We start from the raw sequence: 14,837 nt of genomic DNA, 5'->3' as shown, positions 1-14,837 counted from the left end.
TAAGAAATATTAAGTGATTGCTTTAGATTTTGTAGTTTTTTTTTAACTAATTCCTGATAGATTTCATATTCTAGTAGTCAAGGTATTTTTAGTGAAATGTGAAAAATATTCTCATTCTCTTTGACCAGTATTAATTTCTTCAGATCTTGTTGCTTGTCACGTGAATCCTGTAGCTGTCATACATCTCTGGTAGAAGCAACATTTGAGTTTTTTTTTAATTAATTTTTTTATTAATTAAAAAAATTAACTAACACAACATTTAGAAATCATTCCATTCTACATATGCAATCAGTAATTCTTAATATCATCACATAGATGTATGATCATCATTTCTTAGTACATTTGCATCGATTTAGAAAAAGAAATAGCAAGACAACAGAAAAAGAAATAAAATGATAATATAGAGAAAAAATAAAAATAAAAAAATACAAAAAATATATATATAAAAAAACAAAAAAAAACTATAGCTCAGATGCAGCTTCATTCAGTGTTTTAACATAATTACATTACAATTAGGTAGTACTGTCCTGTCCATTTTTGAGCTTTTGTATCTAGTCCTGTTGCACAGTCTGTATCCCTTCAGCTCCAATTACCCATTATCTTACCCTGTTTCTAACTCCTGATGGTCTCTGTTACCAATGACATATTCCAAGTTTATTCTCTAATGTCGGTTCACATCAGTGGGACCATACAGTATTTGTCCTTTAATTTTGGCTAGTCTCACTCAGCATAATGTTCTCTAGGTCCATCCGTGTTATTACGTGCTTCATAAGTTTATTCTGTCTTAGAGCTGCATAATATTCCATCGTATGTATATTCCACAATTTGTTTAGCCACTCGTCTGTTGATGGACATTTTGGCTGTTTCCATCTCTTTGCAATTGTAAATAATGCTGCTATAAACATTGGTGTGCAAATGTCCGTTTGTGCCTTTGCCCTTAAGTCCTTTGAGTAGATACCCAGCAATGGTATTGCTGGGTCGTATGGCAATTCTATATTCAGCTTTTTGAGGAACCGCCAAACTGCCTTCCACAGTGGTTGCACCATTTGACATTCCCACCAACAGTGGATAAGTGTGCCTCTTTCTCCGCATCCTCTCCAGCACTTGTCATTTTTTGTTTTGTTGATAATGGCCATTCTGGTGGGTGTGAGATGATATCTCATTGTGGTTTTGATTTGCATTTCTCTAATGGCCAGGGACATTGAGCATCTCTTCATGTGCCTCTTGGCCATCCGTATTTCCTCTTCTGGTAGGTGTCTGTTCAAGTCTTTTTCCCATTTTGTAATTGTGTTAGCTGTCTTTTTGTTGTTGAGTTGAACAATCTCTATATTCTGGATACTAGACCTTTATCTGATATGTCATTTCCAAATATTATCTCCCATTGTGTAGGCTGTCTTTCTACTTTCTTGATGAAGTTCTTTTTGTTGTTGAGTTGAACAATCTCTTTATAAATTCTGGATACTAGACCTTTATCTGACATGTCGTTTCCAAATATTGTCTCCCATTGTGTAGGCTGTCTTTCTACTTTCTTGATGAAGTTCTTTGATGCACAAGTGTTTAATTTTGAGGAGCTCCCATTTATTTCTTTCTTTCTTCAGTGCTCTTGCTTTAGGTTTAAGGTCCATAAAACCGCCTCCAATTGTAAGTTTCATAAGATATTTCCCTACATTTTCTTCTAACTGTTTTATGGTCTTAGACCTAATGTTTAGATCTTTGATCCATTTTGAGTTAACTTTTAGGGTCCTCTTTCATTCTTTTGCATATGGATATCCAGTTCTCTAGGCACCATTTATTGAAGAGACTGTTCTGTCCCAGGTGAATTGGCTTGACTGCCTTATCAAAGATCAAATGTCCATAGATGAGAGGGTCTATATCTGAGCACTCTATTCGATTCCATTGGTCAATATATCTATCTTTATGCCAGTACCATGCTGTTTTGACCACTGTGGCTTCATAATATGCCTTAAAGTCCGGCAGCTTGAGAACTCCAGCTTCGTTTTTTTTCCTCAAGATACTTTTAGCAATTCAGGGCACCCTGCCCTTCCAGAGAAATTTGCTTATTGGTTTTTCTATTTCTGAAAAGTAAGTTGTTGGGATTTTGATTGGTATTGCATTGAATCTGTAAATCAATTTAGGTAGGATTGACATCTTAACTATATTTAGTCTTCTGATCCATGAACACGGTATGCCCTTCCATCTATTTAGGTCTTCTGTGATTTCTTTTAACAGCTTTTTGTAGTTTTCTTTGTATAGGTCTTTTGTCTCTTTAGTTAAATTTATTCCTAAGTACTTTATTCTTTTAGTTGCAATTGTAAATGGAATTCGTTTCTTGATTTCCCCCTCAGCTTGTTCATTGCTAGTGTATAGAAAAGCTACAGATTTTTGAATGTTGATCTTGTAACCTGCTACTTTGCTGTACACATTTATTAGCTCTAGTAGTTTTGTTGTGGATTTTTCTGGGTTTTCGACGTATAGTATCATATTGTCTGCAAACAGTGATAGTTTTACTTCTTCCTTTCCTATTTTGATGCCTTGTATTTCTTTTTCTTGTCTAATTCCTCTGGCTAGAACCTCCAACATGATGTTGAATAATATTGGTGATAATGGACATCCTTGTCTTGTTCCTGATCTTAGGGGGAAAGTTTTCAATTTTTCCCCATTGAGGATGATATTAGCTGTGGGTTTTTCATATATTCCCTCTCTCATTTTAAGGAAGCTCCCTTGTATTCCTATCCTTTGAAGTGTTTTCAACAGGAAAGGATGTTGAATCTTGTCAAATGCCTTTTCTGCATCAATTGAGATGATCATGTGATTTTTCTGCTTTGATTTGTTGATATGGTGTATTACATTAATTGATTTTCTTATGTTGAGCCATCCTTGCATACCTGGGATGAATCCTACTTGGTCATGATGTATAATTCTTTTAATGTGTTGCTGGATTCGATTTGCTAGAATTTTGTTGAGAATTTTTGCATCTATATTCATTAGAGAGATTGGTCTGTAGTTTTCTTTTTTTGTAATATCTTTGCCTGGTTTTGGTATGAGGGTGATGTTGGCTTCATAGAATGAATTAGGTAGCTTTCCCTCCACATCAATTTTATTGAAACGTTTGAGCAGAGTTGGTACAAATTCTTTCTGGAATGTTTGGTAGAATTCACATGTGAAGCCTTCTGGTCCTGGACTTTTCAACATTTGAGTTTTGAAGTGTATAGACCATCTCTTCATATTTCAATTACAGAAATGTAATTTTACATTTCTGCATTTTAAAAAGTTTGGCCATGATTCTAGACGCATGCTTCGAATACATGTACCTGTACAAGTGACCTTTGTGAAAAGAAATTTGCATGTATAATCTGTGTTTACTTGTAACTTTCTGCTTATATTCTGCTTATATTTGTGGATTCAAGTCACTGAAGTGAATGATAAAGAAACCTAGGCAAAAAAATTTTTATTTGAAAAAATATGAAAATAAATATAAAGTTTTAAAAAATACCTTTCATATCATCACTATAAAGATATCAGCAACCTGATATTGTATCTTGGTGTATGTTGGGGATTGAATCATGTCCCCCATAAAGACATCTTTGAGTCTTAATCTGTGTTCCTTTGGATGTGAACCTATTTGTAAGTTGGACCTTTGAGATGTTATCATTAAAGAGTGGGGTCATTTGGGAATAAAATTGCAATGGTCCTATTAAGATAAATCCAAATTAAGTCAAGGTTGCGCTTAATCCATATGATGGAGGTCTTATAAAAAGAGGAAATTCTAACACATTCAGTAGAAGCCAAAAGTCAAAAGAAGTTAAACAATGAAGCAGATCGCCATGTGATGGAGACAGAAATACAAGCCAGGAAACCCCAAGGATTGTAGAAAACCATCAGAACACTACAGACTCAGGAAGAAAGTATGGCTTATTGACACTTTGATTTTGAACTTCAACCTCCATGAGACAATAAATTCCTCTTGCTTAAACCTAGCCATTGTGTGGTATTTGTCCTAGCAGATCTGGAAAGCCGAGATAGTGTGGGTTTTTTGTGTATTCCATTTAAGCTTCTTTGAACTTTTGGGGTTTATATTTATCATCAAATTTGGAAACATTTCTTTCATTATTTCTACGAATAATTTTTCTGCCTTTCTCTCTTGCTATAACTCCACTACACATATGTTAGACATCTTGATACTGTGTCTCAGGTCACTGAGCCTCTGTTATTTATTTTTCAGCCTTACTTCTCTTTGTGCGTTAGTTTGGAGAGTTTCTATTGACCTGCCTTCAAGTTCATTATTTCTTTCCATCTCTAGTGCTTAATTATCCAGTGAAATTTTCATTTTATATGTTGCATTTTTTTTCAGTTTAAAATTTACATTTGGTTATTTTTTATAGTTTTCATTTCTTTCCAATTCATGTTTTTCTTAAACCCTAGAAGATATTTACAATAGTTTCTTTAAAAAATAGAATCTAATGTAATTTAATTCCATCATCTCTGTCATATCAAATTCTATTTCTTCTGAGTGATTTTTTTCCTCGTTATGTGAGTCACATTCTCCTTTTTCTTTAATGTTTAGGATTTTTTTTTAAAACCAGCATTTTGGAATATATTTCACATATCATACAGTGCACCCATTTTAAGTGTTAATCACAGTGATCCTTTCAAGGATGCTTTTTTTTTGCAAGGGCAGGCATCGGGAATTTAACCCGGGTCTCCAGCATTGCAGGCGAGAACTCTGCCTGCTGAGCAACCATGACCTGGCCTCAAGACTGGTTTTTTTTTTTTTTTTTTTTTTTTTTTTTTTAAGAGAGAGGGAGGAAAGGAAGAAAAGACAGAGAAGGAAGGAAGGGAGGAAGAAAGGGAAACATTTTTAAACATTTTCTTGTTTTATTATATTTTGTTTGTTTGTTTTTGTTTTTTACATGGGCTGGGGCGGGGAATCGAACCGGGGTCCTCCGGCACGGCAGGCAAGCACTCTTGCCCGCTGAGCCACCGCGGCCCGCCCCTCAAGACTGGTTTTTAAGCTTTGTGATGATGGGCCTAGAGTAATCTTTTCTCTATTCCATGCCTCTGTTCCAGCATTCTCTGCCTTAGCTGTCACATCGCTCATCTTAGAAGGGCACCAGGCATATTGTATTACAACCCCTCCCTCCAAATCTAGTTTGACCTCATTTTAACCGACACCTTCAAAGACCGGATTTCCAAATGAGGTCAATCCACAGGACTGGGGTTTAGGACTTGAATATGCCTTTTTTTGATAATTTAGATTATTTACATAAATTCATATCAATTTAACACAATCAGAGATTGAGCTGATTTGATGTTGGTTTCATACTTTTTACAGAACAGTCATGTATAAAATATAGGATTCCCATATATCACTCTATTATTAACATTTTGCATGGGTACAGTACATTTTTTACAACTGATGAAAGCATATTTTTACAATTGTACTATGGTTTAAGTTAGGGGTCACTCTTTGTGTTGTTCACTTGCCATGGATTTTTAAAAAATTTTTATTCTACCAATGGTAACATTTCACAAAATATTGTATAATATCACAATGAGGATATTGACATTGATACAATCCACTGATCTTACTCAACTCTCCCCAGTTTTACCTGTACTCATCTGTGTGTAAGTTCTATACAATTTTATCACCTGTAGGTTTGTATGTCCATCTCCACAGCCAAGACGCTGAACAGTTACACCACCACAGGATCCCATGTTGGCCTTTTATTGTCACACCTTTTCCTCCAACCTCCTCCAACCACCTTAACCCCTGAAAATTACTAATCTTCCCTCCATTTCTAAAATTATATCATTTCAAAAGTGTTATATATGTGTGATCATACAATATGTAGTCTTTCGTGATTGCCATTTTTTTTTCACTTATCATATTTCTCTGGAGATTGATCCAAGTTGTTGCATGTATTATAGTTGGTTACTTTTTATTGCTGAACAGTATTTGATGGGGATGTACCAAAGTTTGCTTAAGCATCACCTATTGAAGGACATCTGGCCTGATCGCAATTTTGGACTATTCCAAATAAAACTGCTATAAGCTTTCATGTACAGGTTTTTATGAGAACTTAAGTTTGCATTCTCTGGGATAAATGCTCAAAAGTGCAATAGCTGGGTCATATAGTAGTGGCATGTTGTTTCCCAAAGTGGCTGAATCACTTCATATTCCCACCAGCAATGTTTCTCCACATCCCTGCCAGCATTTGATGTTTGTCTTACTTTGCCAGGGTTGCTATAACAACCATCACAGACTGTTTGACTTACACAACAGGAATTTATGACTCAGTTTTGGAGGCTAGAAGTCCAAAATCAAGCTATTGGCAGGCCATGCTTTCTCTGAACTCTGTAGTATTCTGGTGGTGGCTTGCCAACAATCTATAATTCAATCTCTGCTTCCATCACATCTCTATCTCCTCCTCCTACTGCACAGAAACTTCTTCTGCTTATAGAACTTCAAGTCATATTGAAATAAGACCCATCTTGATTCAGTTTGGCCTCATTTTACCAGGATTCTCAAAGATTCCATTTACAAATAAGTTTGCATCCATAGGACCAGAGTTGGGACTTGAACACGACTTTGTGGGGGACACAAATCCATAACACAGTTGTTACTATTTTTTTGTTACTATTTTCTATTTAGTCATTCTGATAAGTATGTAAACATTTAAAAAAATATTTCATCCAGATTTTCTAGTGAGAGTTGATCTGCAACATGCTAAATCATTGTAACAAGTACTGAATCTTTTTTTCTGAGGGATAGGACCCAGGCATCTAGATATTTTTTTAAATGTTCAAGGTTGATTCTGATTTGTAGTCAGGGTTATAAACCACTAGTTTCAGAATATACAAGGTTTGAATGAAAAGTCATCGTTTGAAGAAGAAGGCATATCTAAGGATGGGTCTGTCATAGGCAATGAATATATGCAGTAGGGTAGTAGAAGCTGAATGATATTTGAGAGAAATAAAAAAGGATTCTATGACCTAGAATATAACAATTAAAAAATAATTTTTACAACTCTTGAAAATTCAAAATAGATTAATTATAAAGAGATCTACTTAGACCAAAAAAATTTTTTTAATTTGAATATCTAAATAATAAATGGTTGTTACCTAGAGCCATGGAGCAAAGAAGGTAAGGAAGGAAGGAAGGGATGAACAAGGGAAAGAGGGAGATAGGGAAAAGAGGAAGGAAGGAGGGAAGGGGGGAAGGAGGCTGATGAGGAGAAGTATAATTGTCCAATTTACCCAGAAAGAAATAAAAATATATATATATATAAGGTTCATATAGTAACCAATCAATTAATTGACTAATTTGAGGTTATCAAAATCACTGATGTGATCATTCAGAGGATCAAAAAATAGCTACATAGTACCTTTTTCTTGGAATTACTTAGTACTTTATTCATTAAAATAAGTTGACAAAAGGAAAAACAAAAAGCACAATCCTGCAGCATGTCTCATCTAGAAGAGCAATTTACTGTGAATAAGGTGTCACGCAGAGCTATGAAAGCAATAAATATTGTAATTATTGCTTTGTTCTATTTTTGCAGTTATTTTGTTTAGTTATAAAAATTATTGATTGGTAACAAATTTAAATCAAAACATCCTATGATCACCAGCTGTGGGGTTTGGGTGAGCTATGTGGGTAGTGTAGGTAGTAGCCACAGATGTGGGTTTGGGCTCTGGAGGAGTTTAAACCCCAGGCCTGGAAAGCTGATCACTAACATCACCAAAGATCACTGTTTGGGTAAGTGACATTGCTCAAGTAAGATGGATGCTGAGGCAGCATACAAAAATTTTGATAGTTGTAACACATGAGAGCCATTTAATGTGCTGGCACCACCTGGTTGTGGCTCCAAAGAGCCAACTGGGCTTCTCTTCCCAACAATGCACTCAAACAAAACAAAACAAAACAAAAAGCAACAACAAAAACATCACTTGATGACCCACAAAAATTGTGGATTGTGTCTCTATGAGGGAACTGGATTATACAAAGCAAATGTTAAAATGGGAAAATGTTAAAAATTCCCAAGCCAAAAAAGTAATGCCTTATGAAAGCAGAGGCATCAATTAGAAAATCCTATGTAAAAAGGAGCAAGTTTTAGAGTAAGGGGGGTTTAAGGGAAACAAGGAAAAAAAAGAAGTGTCTGTCCAGTTCCCTTTCTGCCTTACTCTGGTAACAGACATCATATGGCCTCTACCTTGCCAGTGAGATTGAGTAAGGGGCACCCAAGAGTCTTAATACCAAAAGCTATGTGTCAGTTTGGAGAACTAGTGGTAGTGACAGCAGAAAGGATAGTCATGGCTGTTGAGGTCACATAAAGGAGGTCTAAGGAGTCAAACCTGCTCAACTTCCCATGCTCCTCACCTGGATTAATGACAAGAGGATACACCCAGTTACTGAAGCCAGAACCCTGGGCTTCAATCTTAACTTCAATACCTTCTACTGATAATATGACAAATTTTCCTGCCTGGCTACCTTAGAATCCATGCTGGAAGATCCCTCATGCTCCTCCAGAATACCCTCTTTAACAGCAAACTATAGGACTCAATCTTGCTACTTCCACATATTCCCAAGCAACATCATGGCCATTCTCTCCTGAAAATACTAAAGGCCCCAAGAGGATTTTCAGGGCACTCTCTATAAGCAATATTTGCAAGTCTATGCATCAAGCTCGAGTATTGTATACTTTTAAAGGAAAAGATTCTCAGTCTTCCAGGACTGATTAATTGTTTAATTACACTAAAATTATTTTCAGTATAATTTTGCTTTAAATATACCCAAACCTGAGACTGGGAATAAACTTCTTATACTGATCACTGCTATGCACCTAAAAATTCAAAACAAATCTACATGGTAAATACAAAACAAACTTACAAGTAATAAAATTTAAATTGACAACATTTATTATGATGTTGCTGAAACTAAATCACCTCTTGAAATGAGGATTCAGCACTAGATGCTTTTTTTTTAATTGAGAAATCTACCCACTGTATACAATCAATGGCTCACAACTATCATCACATAGTTGTGTATTCATCACCATGATCATTTTTAGAACATTTGCATCACTCCAGAAAAAAAAATAAAAGGAAAAAATTCATATATCCTATACCCCTTAACCCTTCCTATCATTAACCACTAGTATTCAATCTACTCAATTTTTAACCCCTTATCTGACCCTCCATTATTTAGTTATTTTTCCTTATTTTTTATTCATCTGTCCATATCCTAGATCAAAGGAGCAACAGACACAAGGTTTTCACAATCACACTTTCATGATTAAAAGCTATATAGTTATACAATTGTCTTCAAGAATAAAGACTACTGGAGCCAAGTTTCTTGATGATGATTGTATGATGACATAGCTTTCACAATGTGACTGTGTGATTGTGAAAACCTTGTGTCTGATGCTCCTTTTATCTACCTTGTCAACAAAGGAGTAGAACATATGGAATAAAAAATAAATAATAGAGGGAACAAATGTTAAAATAAATTTAGTTTGAAATGCTAGTGATCAATGAAAGGGAGGGGTAAGGGGTATGGTATGTATAATTTTTTTTTCTGTTTTCATTTTCTTTTTCTGTTGTCTTTTTGTTTCTTTTTCTGAATTGATGCAAATGTTCTAAGAAATGATCATGATGATGAATATGCAACTATGTGATGATATTGTGAATTACTGATTATATATGTAGAATGGAATGATCATAAGTTAAGAATGTTTGTGTTTCTTTCTTGTCATATTTAAAAAATTTTTTTCAATTGATTAAAAAAATTTTTTTTAATTAAAAAAAAGTGTTAGCAACAGATGATGGTGATAGAGGCACAACTTTATGAATGTAGTAAATACCACTGAATTGAGTATCTGAAAGTGGATAAAATGGGAAATTTCAGGTTAATATAAGTTACCAGAAAAAATAACACAGAATTGTATGACACAAAGAGTGAACCCCAATGTAAACTATGTTCTATAGTTAATAGTATAATTGTAATAATAATGTTTCATCAATTGTAATAAAGGTACTATTCTAAAAAAAAAGAATAAAGGCTATTGGAACACAGTTCAGTAGTTTCAGGTACTTTCCTATAGCCACTCCAATACACTGTAAACCAAAAAGGGATATTTATATAATGCATAAGAATAACCTCCAGAATAACCTCTCAACTCTGTTTGAAATCTCTCAGACACTGAAACATTATTTTGTCTCATTTCACTCTTTCCCCTTTTGGTCAAGAAGACTTTCTCAATTCTATGATGTCAGGTCCTGGCTCTTCAGGAGTCCTGTCCCACAATGTCAGGGGGATTTACACCCCTGGGAAGCATGTCCCACATAGGGGGAGGGCAATGAGTTCACTTGCTGAGTTGGCTTAGAGAAAGAGGCCAAATCTGAGCAACAAAAGAAATTCTCTAGGGGTGACTTCGGCATAATTATGAGTAGGCTTTCCTTCTCCTTTGCTAAGTTTCATAGGGGTGAACCCTGAGATCGAGACAACAACCTATTGAATTTGTTGTCCACATTATTTTAGAGAATAACAGGAATTTCCCAGATGGGGAGGTTTAATATGTCCTCCTTTCTCCCCAGTCCACCAAGGGATGTGGCAAATAATTTTTATTCTGTCCAAATAACTCTGGGATATACTGCGGCATCACACTAACCTGTAAAAACCAACAAGATCTCATGCCCTATTCAAGATTCCATGAACGTATGGTGTTCAACTAAACTGACCATTCAAATTAAATCAGGTAATGTGCTACCCAAAATATACATTTTTTCACTAAAAATGTTGTTTTTATTGATAATCTTTACACACATACATTCCATACATGGTGTACAATCAATGGCTCACAATATCATCACATGGCTGTGTATTCATCACCATGATCATTATTTAGAACTTTTGCATCAATCCAGGAAAAGAAATTTTAAAAAAAGAAAAAACTCAAACATTCCATACTCCTTACCCCTCCCTCTCATTGACCCCTAGTATTTCCATTTACCCAATTTATTTTACCCTTTGTTCCCCCCATTATTTATTATTTATTATCCATATTTTTTTACTCACTTGACCATACCCTGGGTAAAAGAAGCAACAAACACAAGGTTTTCACAATCACGCAGTCACATGATAAAAGTTATATCGTTATACAATCATCTTCAAGAATCAAGGCTGCTGGAACACAGTTCAACATCTTCCGGTACATCCCTCCAGCCACTCCAATATGTCATAAACTAAAAAGGGATATCTAAATAATGCATAAGAATAATCTCCAGGATAAACTCTTGACTCGGTTTGAAATCTCTCGGCCACCGACATTTTATTTTGTCTCATTTCTCTCTTCCCCCTTTTGGTCAAGAAGGCCTTCTCAACCCCTTGATGCTGGGTCCTGGGTCATCCCAGGATTTCTGTCCCATATTGCCAGGGAGATTTATACCCCTAGGAGTTATATCCCATGTAGGGGTGAAGTCAGTGAGTTCACTTGCTGCGTTGGCTTAGACAGAGAGGCCACATCTGAGCAACAAAAGAGGTCCTCTGGGGGGTGACTCTTAGACCTAATTTTTCTTTAATGATTTTATTGATAAATCTTAACACACAAACATATAAACATCTTAACATACAAAGATTCATACATGGTATACACTCAATAGCTCACAATATCATATAGTTGTAATATTCATCAGCATGATCATTTGTTTTAGCACATTTCCAACACTCCAGAAAAAGAAATAAAAAGAAAAAACTCATACATACCATACCCCTTATGCGTCCCTCTCATTAACCACTAGTATTTCCATCTACTCAATTTATTTTAACCTTTGTGCCTCCTATTATCTCTTTATTTTTTATCCATATATATTTTTAAATTATTTAAAAACTACAGATAATTTTTTTTTTTTTTTGCATGGGCAGGCACCGGGAATCAAACCTAGATCTCTGGCATGGCAAATGAAAACTCTTATGGTGGCCCGCCCTACAGGTAATTTTAATAAAATAACTTCAAGAATATAACTTGGTTATAAAATCAATAATTTTTCTAATGAGTTTAACAATTCATCTGTAAATTCTGTAAGAACATGTTTGTTTATATTCACAAAATCTGAACTAAAAATAAACATGCCTTCCATTTCTAACACAAGGTAAATTCAAAAACTCACTTTGAAGACGGTGAGTTTTTAGTTTAATTTTGCTTTTCATTCCAAACATGCTGCCTGAAAAAAGTTTCATTAGTCAGTGATAGTAATGTTAAAAAAAAAAGAACATGAAAATGTCATTGTTCTAATTTGCTAGCTTCCAGAATGCAATATACCAGAAAAGGAATTGCTTTTAAAAAGGGGGATTTAGTAAGTTGCTAGTTTACAGTTCTAGGACTGTGAAAATGTCCACATTAAAGCAAGACTATAGAAATGTCCTATCTAAGGCATCCAGGAAAGATACCTTGGTTCCAGAAGGCCAATGATGTTCAGGGTTTCTCTCTCAACCGGGAAAGCACATGGTGAACATGGAGAACATGGTGACATTTGCCAACTTTCTTTCTAAGCTTCTTGTTTCATGAAGCTCCTGGTAGACATTTTCCTTCTCCATCTCCAAAGGTTTCTGGCTCTATGCTTTGTTGTGACTGCTCTGTTGTTCTCCTCGTTCTGAAGTTTTCTCCAAAATGCTTCCAGTAAACTAATCAAGAGTCATGTGGAATTGGTGGAGTCATATCTCCATCTAATCAAGGTTAATAACCACAAAACTTGGGCAAGCCACATCTCCATGGAGATAATCGAATCAAATGATTCCATCTTACATTATTGAATTGGAATTAATGAAACATTGCTCCCACAAGATTGAGTCAGGACTAAAATATGGCTTTTCTAGGGTACATAAATCCTTTCAAACCAGCACAGTTGGTAAATGCTGCATTTTAAAAAATTATTTTATTTTTTTTAAACATAACAGCATACAACCACAAACATTCTTACCATTCCATTCTTGGTAAATTCTTGATCATTCCATTCTTGGTAAATAATCAATAACTCACTATATCATCACATAGTTGTATATTCATCATCATGATCATTTCTTAGAACATTTTCATCAATTCAGAAAAAGAAATAAAAGAAAAAAGAAAAAACTCATACATGCCATACCCCTCACCCCTTCCTCTCATTGACTTCTAGTATTTCCATCTACCCAATATATTTTAGCCTTTGTTTCAGCTATTTTTTTCTATACCCCTGTTCTAGTTTGCTAGCTGCCGGAATGCAACACACCAGAGACAGATTGGCTTTTAATAAAAGGGGATTTATTTTGTTGGTTCTTCAGAGGAAAGGCAGCTAACTTTCCACTGAGGTTCTTTCTTACGTGGAAGGCACAGGATGGTCTCTGCTGGTCTTCTCTCCAGGCCCCTGGGTTCCAACAACTTTCCTCAGGGTGTCTTCTTTCTGCATCTCCAAAGGCCTGGGCTGAGCTGCTAGTGCTGAGATGAGGAATGCCGAGCTGCTTAGGCTGTGCTACGTTGTGTTCTCTCATATAAGCACCAGCCAATTAAGTCAAGCGTCACTCATTGCAGCAGACATGCTTCCTAGCTGACTGCAGATGTAATTAGCAACAAATGAGGTTCACGTACCATTGGCTTATGTCCGCAGCAACAAAGACTAGGTATGCTCACCTGGCCAAGTTGACAACTGAATCTAACTAACACAACCCCTTACCACTTCCTTTCATTGATCACTATATACTGCATTTTTTGAAAGGTTACAAATCATTTAAATTTGGTTTGTATCTATATGTCTACAATTCTTTCTTAAATAAAAAAAACCTTTTATATATGGTCATTCTGAAGCATAATTAAGAGCAACTTGGGTTTCAACCTATGTGTATGTAGAAAAATGGAGTGCCAACAGCTAAATAGCATCATTTCTTTATCAAAGACAAGTGATACTATTGAAAGATAGACAATCCTCAACTAATTTAGTTTGCAAATTAAAAATACTTTCCCAGAGCTAAAGGCACAATTTTTATTCACATTTGACATAGTAATGACACATAAAAATTACTTATTTTTAACATAATAACTGATTGACATTTCTCAAACAAGCTGTTTTCAGTCCTGAGCGTTCTTTATTTTCTTTAATATATTTGCTATGTGCTGCCAATTTGCACTAGATGTTATAATGAGAATAACCAAAATTAGATAAATGTGACCACAGATTGACAAAGTATTTCACACCCTTGAATTACACCAAGTCAAGGAGGGTGGGGAAGCATTGCATAAGAAGACTGCTGCAATGCTATTTATATTCTTGCATAAAACCAGCTATGCATTTATGTCTAGAAAGTTATCATCTCACTTCCAATTTCTTCCCCTCAAGAACAATTTGAATCTCTTTGGCATCTAAAGTCTCATAGGTTAATAAGGCTTCTGCTAGATTCTTATGCTCTTTTGCATGAGTCTTCAAGACTTGTTTTGCACTTTCCTGAGTCCTTAGAAGGATTCTTATTTCTTGTTCAATAGCAGATTGAGTTTTGGGACTCAGTTTTCCTGTGTCATTGTAGGTCATAACATCAAGCTTTTTACTCAATTCAAATTTGGTAACCATGTGCTTTGTAATTTTAGTTGCATTATCAAAATCACTGGAAGTATCTGTTATAATATGGTCAGTTCCAAATTATTTTTTATCCATATTTTTTACTCATCTGCCATACTCTAGAAAAAAGAAGCATCAGACACAGGGTTTTCACAGTCACATAGTCACATTGTAAAAGCTGTATCATTGTACAATCATCTTCAAGAAACTTGGTTACCTGAATACAGCTCTACATTTTCCCTCTAGCCACT

Source organism: Tamandua tetradactyla, chromosome 10 (assembly GCF_023851605.1).
Source record: "Tamandua tetradactyla isolate mTamTet1 chromosome 10, mTamTet1.pri, whole genome shotgun sequence".
Taxonomy (NCBI): Eukaryota; Metazoa; Chordata; class Mammalia; order Pilosa; family Myrmecophagidae; genus Tamandua; species Tamandua tetradactyla.
This window is presented reverse-complemented; position numbering follows the sequence as displayed.